Source organism: Chinchilla lanigera, unplaced genomic scaffold (assembly GCF_000276665.1).
Source record: "Chinchilla lanigera isolate Chin_1 unplaced genomic scaffold, ChiLan1.0 scaffold00018, whole genome shotgun sequence".
Lineage (NCBI taxonomy): Eukaryota > Metazoa > Chordata > Mammalia > Rodentia > Chinchillidae > Chinchilla > Chinchilla lanigera.
In genome coordinates, this window is record NW_004955419.1 from 22,750,074 (window position 1) to 22,762,016 (window position 11,943).

The 11,943-nt window shown below is 34.4% G+C and overlaps 1 pseudogene; it reads right to left on the reverse strand.

Annotated features, from left to right (window-relative positions):
• Nucleotides 1-10,434: 10,434 nt before the first annotated feature.
• On the reverse strand, nt 10,435-11,261 carry LOC102007233 (annotated as a pseudogene).
• Nucleotides 11,262-11,943: the final 682 nt, after the last annotated feature.

Genomic DNA, 11,943 nt, shown 5'->3' on the forward strand with positions numbered 1-11,943 from the left:
TTATTCAGCCATAGAGAAGAATGAAACTTTGTGGTTCAGTACAATGAATGGAACTGATGATTGCATTGTTTGGTGAAATAAATCAGCCACAAAAAGACAAATGGCAGATGCACTCTCAAGTGGAAGCTAAAAATGTCCACCTGAATGTGGAATATTGTTTATTAGAGGTTGGCAAGTAGGAGGTGGGATAGAGGATGGATACAAGGAGCTTAGATTTAATCAACACATGAAGTATGCATCTGGTGAAGTATTACACTGAACTTCAACATGTGAATATGTGAGCTAACCGAAGAAATAAAATATAACAAATTTAAAAAAAAGTATTGCAGACGGGTGTAGTGGATTGATAACTGGTGGTCAGCTTATAACCCCCAGCTGAACTGAGTAAGCGTGGTGGTGCTGGGTGTGGGAGGCCCACCTGGGGATTGTTGCCAGCAGCATAAGAGGCAGTACTGGAGAAGAAGTGAGGCTGTTGGGAGCTGAGAGAGGCTGTTGGGAGCTGGTAGAAGCTGTAAGGAGCTGTTGGTTGTTTTGGAGGGGTTTGTCATGCTGGCTTTCCTGATGAATTTGGCTGTTTTCATCCTCCGATGAGCTTAGGACTTCGTTGGCACTGAGAATGGCTTTGGTTCACTTTTGGGGGAGCTCTGGTGCTCACTCTGAGCATCACTTCCTGGCTCTGCAGGGGAAGATGGTGCACTGCTGGTCTTCTGGAGAAGCTTGCTGCATTGGATTCCCTGATGGGAACTTGGCCATCTTGATCACTGGAGTAGCTTAGGACCTCACTGTTGCTGAAGATGGCTGTGGTACTTTTCGAGGGAGCTCGGTTCTTCCGAGTGTTGCTTCCTGGCTCCGGTGAAGATCCCTCAGCCTACTAGCACAGATACTTCATCCCTCTGGCACTGACTTTCTAGATTCCACCACTGACCTTTGGCCCTTCCCAATGCAGAGCCATGAAACAAACCTGCATGAGACGTTGTTGTGGGCTCTGGGCCTCTAGTTAGATTCATGGGAGGCATTGTTATGAACTCTAGGTATTCATCTGGACACAAGCAGGACATTTCCGTGGGATCCAGCCCCTCAGCTGGATTCCTTGGTCTTACTGTGTGGACAGATTTTATGCACTCTTTTGTATATTGTTCTTTGGATGACTATTATAAATAATCATATAAAGTATGTGTCCTGTATTATATTTTTCCCCTTGCAAAGATAAGCCCCAAACCAACACAATGGACATTAATGTAATAAATGTTATGCAAACTGAGTGAATATGTAATTCTTTTGTCACTGAAAATAATATACCATGTAAAATGCTTAGATCAAGTTAAAGTAAAATGCAAAGGCAAAATTTATGATGTGGTAGGGTTTAATTGCTTAAAATACATACTTGAACAGGTACAAAGGAGAGAGAGTCATGTGATAACACTAATTTTGGGTCTGATGTTATATATGATTTATTCCTTTTAACATCTTTTGTACTATGTAAAGTAATGTATGTTATATGTCATTTTTTATATATCAATTATATATATTGTACTCTATACCTACATATATAATACATATATATGTACACAATTACTAAATGCATAAGCATACTAAACTAAAGTAAAACTGGATCAAAGACCTAAATATTAAAACAGAAACACTAAATCTACTGAGAGAGAAAGGAGGTAGAAATCTTGAAGACACAGGCAGAGGCAGAGAATTCCTGAACTAAAACCAACCTACAGGGGATATACTTCAACGAATCGACAACTGGGATCTCATTGAAAAGTTTTTGCATATCAAAAGAAATCACAAACAGGGTAAAAATAAAACCTATGAATTGGGAAAAAATTTTAGTCAACTGTCCCTCAGACAAAGGACTTCTGTCTAGAACATATAAAGTATTAAAAAAAAATCAGGCCCCCCAAATTGAAAGACCCAGTCCAATAATGGGCATCTGAGATGAATACATACTTCTCAGGTAAAGAAATACAAATGGCAAATAAATACATGGAAAAATGTCCAGCATCATTAGTCATTCAAGTAATGCAAATTATATATCACTTTATATCTCAAAAAATTTAAAATATGGAAAACATTTTCTACTGAAGACTATGGGTAGAGAATTATGTCATCTCTGTTAAGAACCACATACTAAACTGACCCAGAAATTATGTCAATTATACCAGAAATAATACAGAGCTTATTAAATTTGTTTTATATTCCTATGTCCAAAAGATTAATATTTTATCTTATTCAGGTAAATCACAAAGGATTTATTAAATTATTAAGTTATAAAAATTATTTTCTTATGTTAAAAATCTTTTCTTAAGTGAAATAAAATATAAATTTCCTAAGCAATCAAATCTTTAAAACAGAGAATTGTTTGTTCACGTGTAATATTTCAGGTCAATGGACGCTGGTGGTGCATATAAATGATCTTATGTCTATTCTTACCTGTGATGCCATCCATCATTTTCGTAGATACAGGACCTCCAGCAGTCTGGGCTGACTGCATCTTGAGTCTGTCATTATTCTAAGTAACTTTATTAGTGTTGATCATCCTTGATTTTCCTAAAATTACTTTGGTTCCTTTAACCTTGCCTTTATTGACATAGAATAGACAGAAGGCAGCTGATACCTTGCTAAGTGAATTTTAGATAACATCCTATGTTGTTGAGGAAAAGTAAAACAATAGAAGGATATGTTAAGAAACAAATGGGGCAATAATGAATACCATTATTTAAATATCTGGATTTTTAGAGCTATGTAAGGTAAGGTTCAGAAGAATTTCTTTTAGTAAGGGGTTATACTGAGAATAAAAGTAAATAGGAGATAAACTAGAGAAGCTGGATACATTTATGAGAATTAATAAAATTAATGGAATAAGGTCATGGTTAGAGTGAGGAGAGGATATGATAATCACACAATTCGTGGAGTCTTTGAATAAGAGGAGTGAAAGAACTTTGGAGACAAAAGGAAAGTAATTAACAATAGGTTTGAATGTAGATTCTTGGGCATTTCTAATTCTTGTTAGGCAACTGACTGAATCAATTTTTGCCTTGATCCTTCCCATAAGAAAGAGGCCATTTAAGTAAAAATAAATAACATTGTCCAAAAGCTTGAAGATGCTATTAGAAAGAAAATGGTTAAGAAATGGAGTAGGAAGAGGGTCCAGACATCACTAGTGTTTTGAAAGGAATCATCATGGTTTTTCTTTGATACATGTCAGCACCTGTTGCAATCATGAAAGACAATGATTATCCCACTAAATAAGAAGTTGAACATCTAACATGTGCCAAATACTTGGCTAAGTGTTGAAAAGAAGAAAAATGGGACAAGTAGATTTTGTTATTCTTTGGAAGAACAGGATAACACAGAATAAAACTTATACATATAGATAATTAGAATTATTTTGTATTATATGAATATTTAGAAGTTTAAACATTTAGAGACAGTTTAAATATTTGGTGGGGGGGAGAGAGAGAGAGAGAGGGAGAGAGAGAGAGAGAGAGAGAGAGAGAGAGAGAGAGACAGAGACAGAGACAGAGAGAGAGAGAGAGAGAGAGAGCTTTTCTCTTTTGTTTTATCTACCATAGGGAGTATTGCTTCTGTTTAACCTTTCCCTACCTGGGAGAAGGTGATACTAACCTATTTCAAGAGTCCTTGGTAGTTAACTTGATTTAATCCTACATGTTATGAAGAGCCTTATGAAGCTGGAACACAGAAGTACATTGTTAAAGTGATGCTTAGGAGAAATTTATTACAAAGTTTCTATTTTTATCTTTGGAGGGTAAGGTCATTCTGAATTTCTGCTGTAAGTTTCACACATCAGTACTTTATAGCTCAACTATTTCAAGTGACAAGCATATCATTCTTCACTAGTTGTCAACACAAAGAATTTCATGTTTTAACTTTTAACAAAGTAATAAAAGACTTTCTCAGTAGAACGTATTGAAGTTGCTTTCTAAAAGCCTTTGGGAAATTTCCAAATGGTGATAGTAGAGTTCATAAAACAATATACAATTGGAAGTCATATCAATTTCAATCTAGAACATTATTAAAGATTACTTAAGCAAACCAAACATTTATTCTAGCACTAAACTATGAAAATCTTGACTAAAATTAATAAATGTTAATGATTAAATTTAATAGGTCATAATATAAATAAATTCACTAAGCATAAAGTTAACCAGCTGATGGTGCCTCACGTGCTCTGATTTTGATGGTACATAAAGCAGTGCCCATGGTGTTTTGTCTTGTAATGCTTGTTAATATGTTTTACAGTGAACATTTAAAATATATCATTATCTACTTACTGTTATTTAAACAAGTTTTTATCCATTAAGCGTTTGTATTGTATTTTTTCAAATATGTCACTTCATTTTCTCATCATGGAAACCCTATGCAGTATATGATACTGGTTGTTTTCTTTAAAGATGAAGAAATATGAAGAAAAAGAAGTGTTTATAATTACACAAAGTAGAACAAGGATTAGAATTTGCCTTTTAACCATTGTGTCCCTGTGCAAGTCTTTTAATTCTTTGAGCCTCGTTTTCTCATTGGCAAAAGTAGATAACATTACCTGCTCCCATTGTCTGTGAAAGTATACAACTATAAAATATTGAGCAAGCATAAGTATCATTGTGTGGTCTAAGGCATTTTTTATAGAATTGTTTCATTGGCTTTATAAGAATGATAAGTTTGAAGGAGTAAGTTTTTCTGTGCTAGCCTTTGAAAAGTAACCTTCGCTTCGAGAAATGGATAGAAGAGGAAATCTATATATTACTTTCACTAATACCTATGTAGGTGTTACTTAAATTTTACAAATTGAAAAGTTAAATGTTATAAATTAAATAATTTTCATATCCAGGAACAGTTTGTAGACTTCATACTGAAATTGGTTTGTTCAACATTTATCACACTGCAACTGTGCAATGGTAGATAAATGTATGTGCTCTAAAACTCTGAGTTGGGTGAACTTAAATCTTGACTCTACCACAGGAATATAAATTACTTCATCCATTATCACCTCAATATCCTCATCTGTACAATGGACATATTAAAAGTACCAAAGGGCCAGGGATTTAGCTCAATGGCATAAACGCCTGCCTGGCAAGCACAAGGTCCTGAGTTCGATTTCCAATACCAAATAAATAAATAAATAAAAGTACTAAAAGCTTTCAGTTTAAATGCAGAGGATTAAGTCTAGTGTTTAAAATAGAACTTGGTACATAGTAAGAAAACTATCAATATCTGTAACAATTACTCATTTTCCCCTTTTTTGCTTCTTAAATTAGCATTCATTTCTTTTTCTTATTAATTTTGGAATATATATAGATATATCTATATATATGATTTTAACTGTAAAAATTCAAATCTGTTATACAATTTGTTATTTTTATACAGCTAAATTGACCTTTAAATTGACTGGATTTTATTAATTAAAAACTAATAGAAATGTTCCCTTTGCAAAAACAGCAGTTTATTGCAATATTTTTTGTAGTAACTTCTGGTGTCAGTGAAAATTTCAAATGTAGCTACTGCTCTTACCTATTTGTGCCATTTTCTTTGAAGTGTCATCCTCTTCATGGAAGGTTGAGAATTTTACCACACATATTAATAAGAAACAACTGGGAGACTCACTCTTCAGTAATGCTGACAGACCCAGAAAGGGATTATAACTCACTTACTATAAAATGATGGGAAGAATGATTTCTTGATTGATTAATCCTGACAAAATTCAACTCCACAGTATAAAATCAACAAACCTCTTCCAAGTATTTTACCAAATATAAGTAAAAATATTGTTTTGAATGCAATTTCCACTGATTTAATGTGATCCAAGTGTGGCAAATTTTTTTCTAGTTAATCAGAGCTGCAATGCTTTTATGGCTTGTGAGTAGATAAAGGTTTCACTCTTTCAAATTATGTATTATATTTATTGATAACATATATTCATTTCATTATATAGTTTTTTTAGTAGATTTTGATATATACAATTAAATGTTAAAAATATACTCTTAAATTTTAAATATATACAAATTCTTCACCTGAATTTATTTTTATTTCTCAGATATACAATTAAAACCTTTTGCTTAAAACTGAGAAAAACTTGGTATAATATGTGAAGGCACTGCCATAGCCTAATCTAATTTTAGGTAAATTCTACATGTATGGAACCATTTTATAATAATATATGTAATCATTTCCTTCATTAAGAAAAGTACTAACATGACATTGTAAAAATTAATTTTCCAAAGAATTGACAGAATTATTTAAAGCTCTTAATTTGAATTTATCCATATATTCACAAAGTTATAGATAGAATCACAATATACACAAAATATTTTCTATGTGTCTACCTTTTCCTCAACATTATGCATACTCTCTCTACACTTTTGCATGATCTTCACAGTGAAAATTTTGAAAATGAGTATCATTTCCCACTTAGTCTTGGATCATTGGAATTTCCTGAGATGGTTGTTAGATATGTATATTCTCAGTAATTTCTCAGGAATTTCCAGTTTATTAAGTCCTTACTGTTGTCTTCTTCTAAAATACTTAGCTTTTTCTTGCTAGTCTTTTTAGCAACCAATATTCCCTCTGTTCCACCTTTTCAGGCTAAAACTTCACTGGAGTTTCCTTTCTGGGCAAACTCAAAATGTATTAAATCATTCTTTGCTCTTGATTCTGAATGTAAATCTAGCTAAAACCCCCTGACAGTATCCTCAGCTTGACATTAGACCGCCTTGAAATTTCTTCGGCCAGATTAGTCTGCTGCTCTTAATCTAAGTCTCAGGCAGATTCTCTAATAAGAGCAAAATGCAGACAATCTTTCTGCCAAGGCATAACATGCAGCTTCTGGAGTCCAACAGCCAATGCAGTCCTTCTTCTCAGCCTGATTTCTGGCATCATTTTTGTCAGCATTCTGGTGCTCTGAGCTCTGACCAGAATCTCCTATCAAGTACAACCTAAGTCAGTCCAGCTCTACTTTTTCATCTGACATCTCCAAACCTTTCCTAAGTCTTCCCCTTCCCACAAGCCAGCTCCAAAGTCTCCTAAACCACATGGTCAGGTGTGATCACAGCAGTGACTCCACTTCTCTGGTACCAAATTTTTTCTTTCTTTTTTTTTCTTTTAATTTTTTGACACAGGGTCTCACCATACCCCCCAAGCTGGGCTCAAACTCATGAAAATCCTCCTGCCTCAGGAGTCATAGTCTGCTGGTTCCAAGGGAATGTGGTATGGCAGACAAGCATTGCAGAAGAGAAACAATTTATGGTAGGCAGAAGGTAGCAAAGCAACAAGAGATGACCACAGCTCTTTGTATTAGGGCAGTAGAACTCACACTCTTAATCCTAGCGCCCTTGATCCTAGCACTACACCATGAATCAACCCTGGCTGTAGATCCAGCCACCTTTGAAGAAGCCCAAGCTATGACTTCATGAAGCTTTAGGGGGACATCTAGACCCAAGCTGTAAAAAAATGTGTAATGGTAACAACTCCAGAAGAAAAGACCTCACTTCACTCAGATAGTACTTCTTGGAAGAGAACAAACATTTGTCAGGAAATCATCAGTGGAGAGCCTCAGTTTCATCTGCCAGAATGATATCATATTATTTTCTTTCATCAGGCAATTTTAAAAGAAATAAGATCATCATAAATGTGTTAATATAAATGTTTTCCTCTAAAGACAGAAGTGGAATTATAAAAATTATAAGAAGTAAGAAAGGAGGCAACAAATAATATATAGCATAATAGAAAGCCCTTTGTTGTAAGGTGAATTAACTGCTAGTTTTGGTTTTTCTTCAAGTTAGTTTAAGTGTTCTACTTCATACATTTATGTTGCTGGGAAAGTTTGTCCCTCAGATCTCCAAGCACCAGCAATGTGGATAACTGTCTGGCTGCCAACTGCTGCCCACTGGTCTGCTCAAACGCATTCCTGAACCAGCATGTTGAAGGTACTGTTGCTTTGGCTTCCTTTCCTGAGCATGGAATTTTTCATTAGGCAACTCAGACACCAGTGAACAGAGGAAAACATGTGAGCAGTTCACTGCAAAATTAGACTTTTCCTAGCTACTTCATTCTTTCCTCTCTCCTTTCAAGAGTGCCTGACCTATATTGGGAACTAAATTGTTTTCCAGTTTATTCTTGTCCCCTTTCTCTTAATCAGTCACAATATTTTTTCCCATTAAATTTCACATAATTGTGAAGCTTGTAACTTTGTTTCTTGGAGGACCCAAACTGACATCATATTAAGTTTTTTGATCCACCTGAAGACATGATATGCTGTATGAGATTTTTCATCTATAATTGTAAGTATTTATTGAACAACTTGATTTGTACTATAAACCAAGCTCTGTCCAATGAAACACAGACAACAATTCACAATAAAGTTCACTTCTATCAAATACTTATAGGTTAAAATGTCGATTAAGGAAAAGAAAATCTTTTAATTATTAAAGTCAACAGGTTCTCAGAAAGGTTGTAATAAAGTTGGAACATGGAGTGATAGGATTTTCCTTTGTATTAGTTAATGCATTGTTAATTATAACACAAAAATTAAGAAAGTTTTAATAACTCAGACTGAATAGACATATATTTTTTAGTTTTTTAACTACTTTAGCCTGATATTCCATGTTGGTGGGGGTACTTTCCTCCATACAGACATTTAAGAACTCACCTACAGAGGTAGGACTGCAGTCAGGTGAATCAAGGACTTACTGAAGGATTGGGGGGATGAAAATTTAGAAGGTAACACATAGTCTCCAAAACAATCATCATTTACTGCAGTTAGATAAATATCCCATCTCCTTTTGAATAACTTGAAGATCTTAGTGGCTATCAAAGTGAGATACTCAGATATCCTTAGAAGAGAAAATTTAGAAGAAAAACTATATATGTGATTGTTTTATGAGCAAGGACTTGAAAATGGCATGTCTGTTTTTGCTTACACTCTTTGTCCAGTAGTAAGTGCTCAATGGTCCTCAGCTGTTATTATCTCTAGGATGTTAGGATATTTTCCAAAATACAAATGTAATAGCTGGAGGACAAGTACCTGAGTTAAACAAAAAGATAATCAGGATGCAGAAACTAGTAGTTCTTTAAACACTATTAAACTTTCAAATTTATGCAGAACTTTCTGAAATAACCTTATGATTATTTTATTCTATTAAATTTTTATGTGAAATTCAATTACTTTTTGCATCTCTTTTTTTGATCAATACTATTATTTCCATGCTATTATTACACAGCTCTAATTATTTTAGGAGCATTGCATTGCAAATGGAGCTTGCTTAAATAAGGTTATCCAGTATAATTATTTTTTAATTATAAACAACAAATTTATAAAGTTAAATCAACACTTAACAAAGCATATAGTTAATCTGGCCTTCATTTTTTTATGGTTATTTAAATTATAAAATTTGCATTCTAATGGTTTATTGTTTCACCAATGTGTGTTTCTAGGGAAAAAGAACTAAAAAGCATCGAAAAGAGCTGTATGATAAAGTCCTCTGACAAAAAAGAAATGTTTCCATCCTCCTTAGATACAGCTATCCATGGGTCCTATCTAACATCTTCACATTCTTTAGCTAATGGAAGGACTATGAGAGTCTTATGTTTTAATATCCCTTTGGATTGTTTAAAACTGTGAGATAAAAAACAGATTTTCAGGTATACCTGTTTTCACTCAGGAGATCAGCAATAATGTCAAAACTAAACTGACTATTAAGAGGGTTCATGGAACCTGGGGATGGGATTTCTCACATCCTGCGGTGAGAGTGAAATTGCTAAGCACTTTTCTTAGGACAGTACAATTTAACGGTGTTTAGTGAAGCTGCGAATGCACATAATGCCACCCAGTAATTCTATTCTAAGTAACTCCAAAAAAACATTTTTACAAGTAAGGTAGAACTTCCTCTCAGGAGAGCTCAGAATGGAGGAAATCAAATCAGTGCATAAGTTCCTCATAAGTTCCTGCCCGCTCCTGCCCCAGATAGACACATATCATTGTCTGAATACATAAGTGAGTGAAAGATGATGTTTATGAGATAGAATTCTTACATCCCATAGACAAGACTGAACTACAGAACTATATGAAATATGGATAGATTTAGAAAAAGTGGAGAGAAAAATCAAGGCATAAACACTAGATTCTGTATCACCTACGTTATGCAAATGAAACAAGATACATCTTTAATATTAAGAGGCAATGGTTGCAGGGATGGAAACAAAAGATAATTGCATTTTATCTGTAACACTGAATTTACTCATCTAAAATTTAAAGCAAATATAAAAAATGTGAGGAACTCTCTATGACTTATTTTTTAACATTTCTTATGAAAAGATTTAAAGTAGCGGTGAACTGTTGTATACATGATTTCTTTTCATAAGTAGAGTTAAATTAGTTGATAATAATAGGTGTTTTTTTGGGTTAGCACAAAAGAATTAACAACATTTCAAATTTTCTGTGGGTATAAAAATGGCAATAAGAGACTTTGTTTCTGTTTAATCCTTTAACTGCTGGGTTGATTGTGCTGAAGAAGGATGGATTTTCCTGTTAATTAATTTCCATGGAATTATTTGTAAGATTTGGATTAAGATGATTGGTAATTATTTCAAGCACTTCTTGGGTTTCCAAAGACTGATGAATACCTTCTGAATTTGAAGTTGTCAAAGTAATAGTTGTAGAGTTTTGATTCTCAAAACCACTTCTACCTGAATCTTGGTTGACTGATGTTTTTAAGGTAGATTGTGATTTTTTGGTATCTTGTTTAATTACATTAATTGTTAATATGTTATCTTGTGTACCTCCTGTTTTTTGGAGCTGGTGGGTTCACCATGGCATATGAGTCAAATAATTCTGTATGTTCAGAGAGCACATCTGTGTTAACTGTGTTTTTCTTTGCCTCATTTAATGTAAATGATTTTTCTGACTTGGCTTTTAGACACACTTCGTTTTCATCTCCCCATTTTTTCTTCCGAGATTTTTTTTGGAAGTGTCCTTTCCCTGACAGTCTTCAGGCAAAGAAAATATTGTTGGAACTGCAGTTTGTTTTAAATACCCCATCTCATGTCAAGAGAATCAGGAGTAAAATGGCCACTACACGGGAACTGGTATTTACTGGGAACCCAAGAATCCCATTTCATATTCTTTAACCACTGTTCAAGACTTTCTTTGTCATGTAGTGGAAACGGATAAAAGCTCAGTTTCCGATCTTTACTGTTTCGCCCCGGGGGTTTTCACAGCAAATCGCCCCACAATAGCGGGGCATCACTTGGATAAGGACCGGCCACCCTGGCGCAAGGGAGCCCTCCTCGCTAAGGCAGGGCCACAGGTCCCAGCCACTTCCACCAAACATATTTTTAAATGAAGCCGAGATGTTTTGTGCAATACTTTCCCATATTTACCTAGTACAAGAAGTAAAAAAAATAACGGAATAATCTCAATACTTATAAAAGAAAAATGACTAATGTTCAGACAGATAATAGTGCTGTTAAAAGGACTAACCATAGTGACACTTTACCAGTAATGGATTCCTCTATTTGCAATTATTGTAAGATATTAACAAGGTGCTTTCAAAATCTCCCTTTACTTAGTTTTTCTTCTTATTCTTTCCTAACAATGTCCTACTTGTGTCTTATTTGGAAACTTGAAGATTGTTAGTGAGAAGCCAGGAATTAGTGAAACGGAAACTCCGGGGAAGTGCCAAGTTTTCTACTTATTTATCATCATTCATGTAAACCTTCCAATGGCTGTGTAAGGAAACACCCTGAAGGTCTCACTCTTGGTCTCCCATTTAATCAGAAGAAAATAGCACCTCCTGCATTTTGTTCCTTACTTGGGCAGTAAACACACTCCAGTGCCCTTGCCTACCTGACTATAGCTAAAAGGAAAGAGGGCAAAGAAAAAATATAAATGAACAAAGGGGAGCGGGGAGAAACAACAGCTTCAAC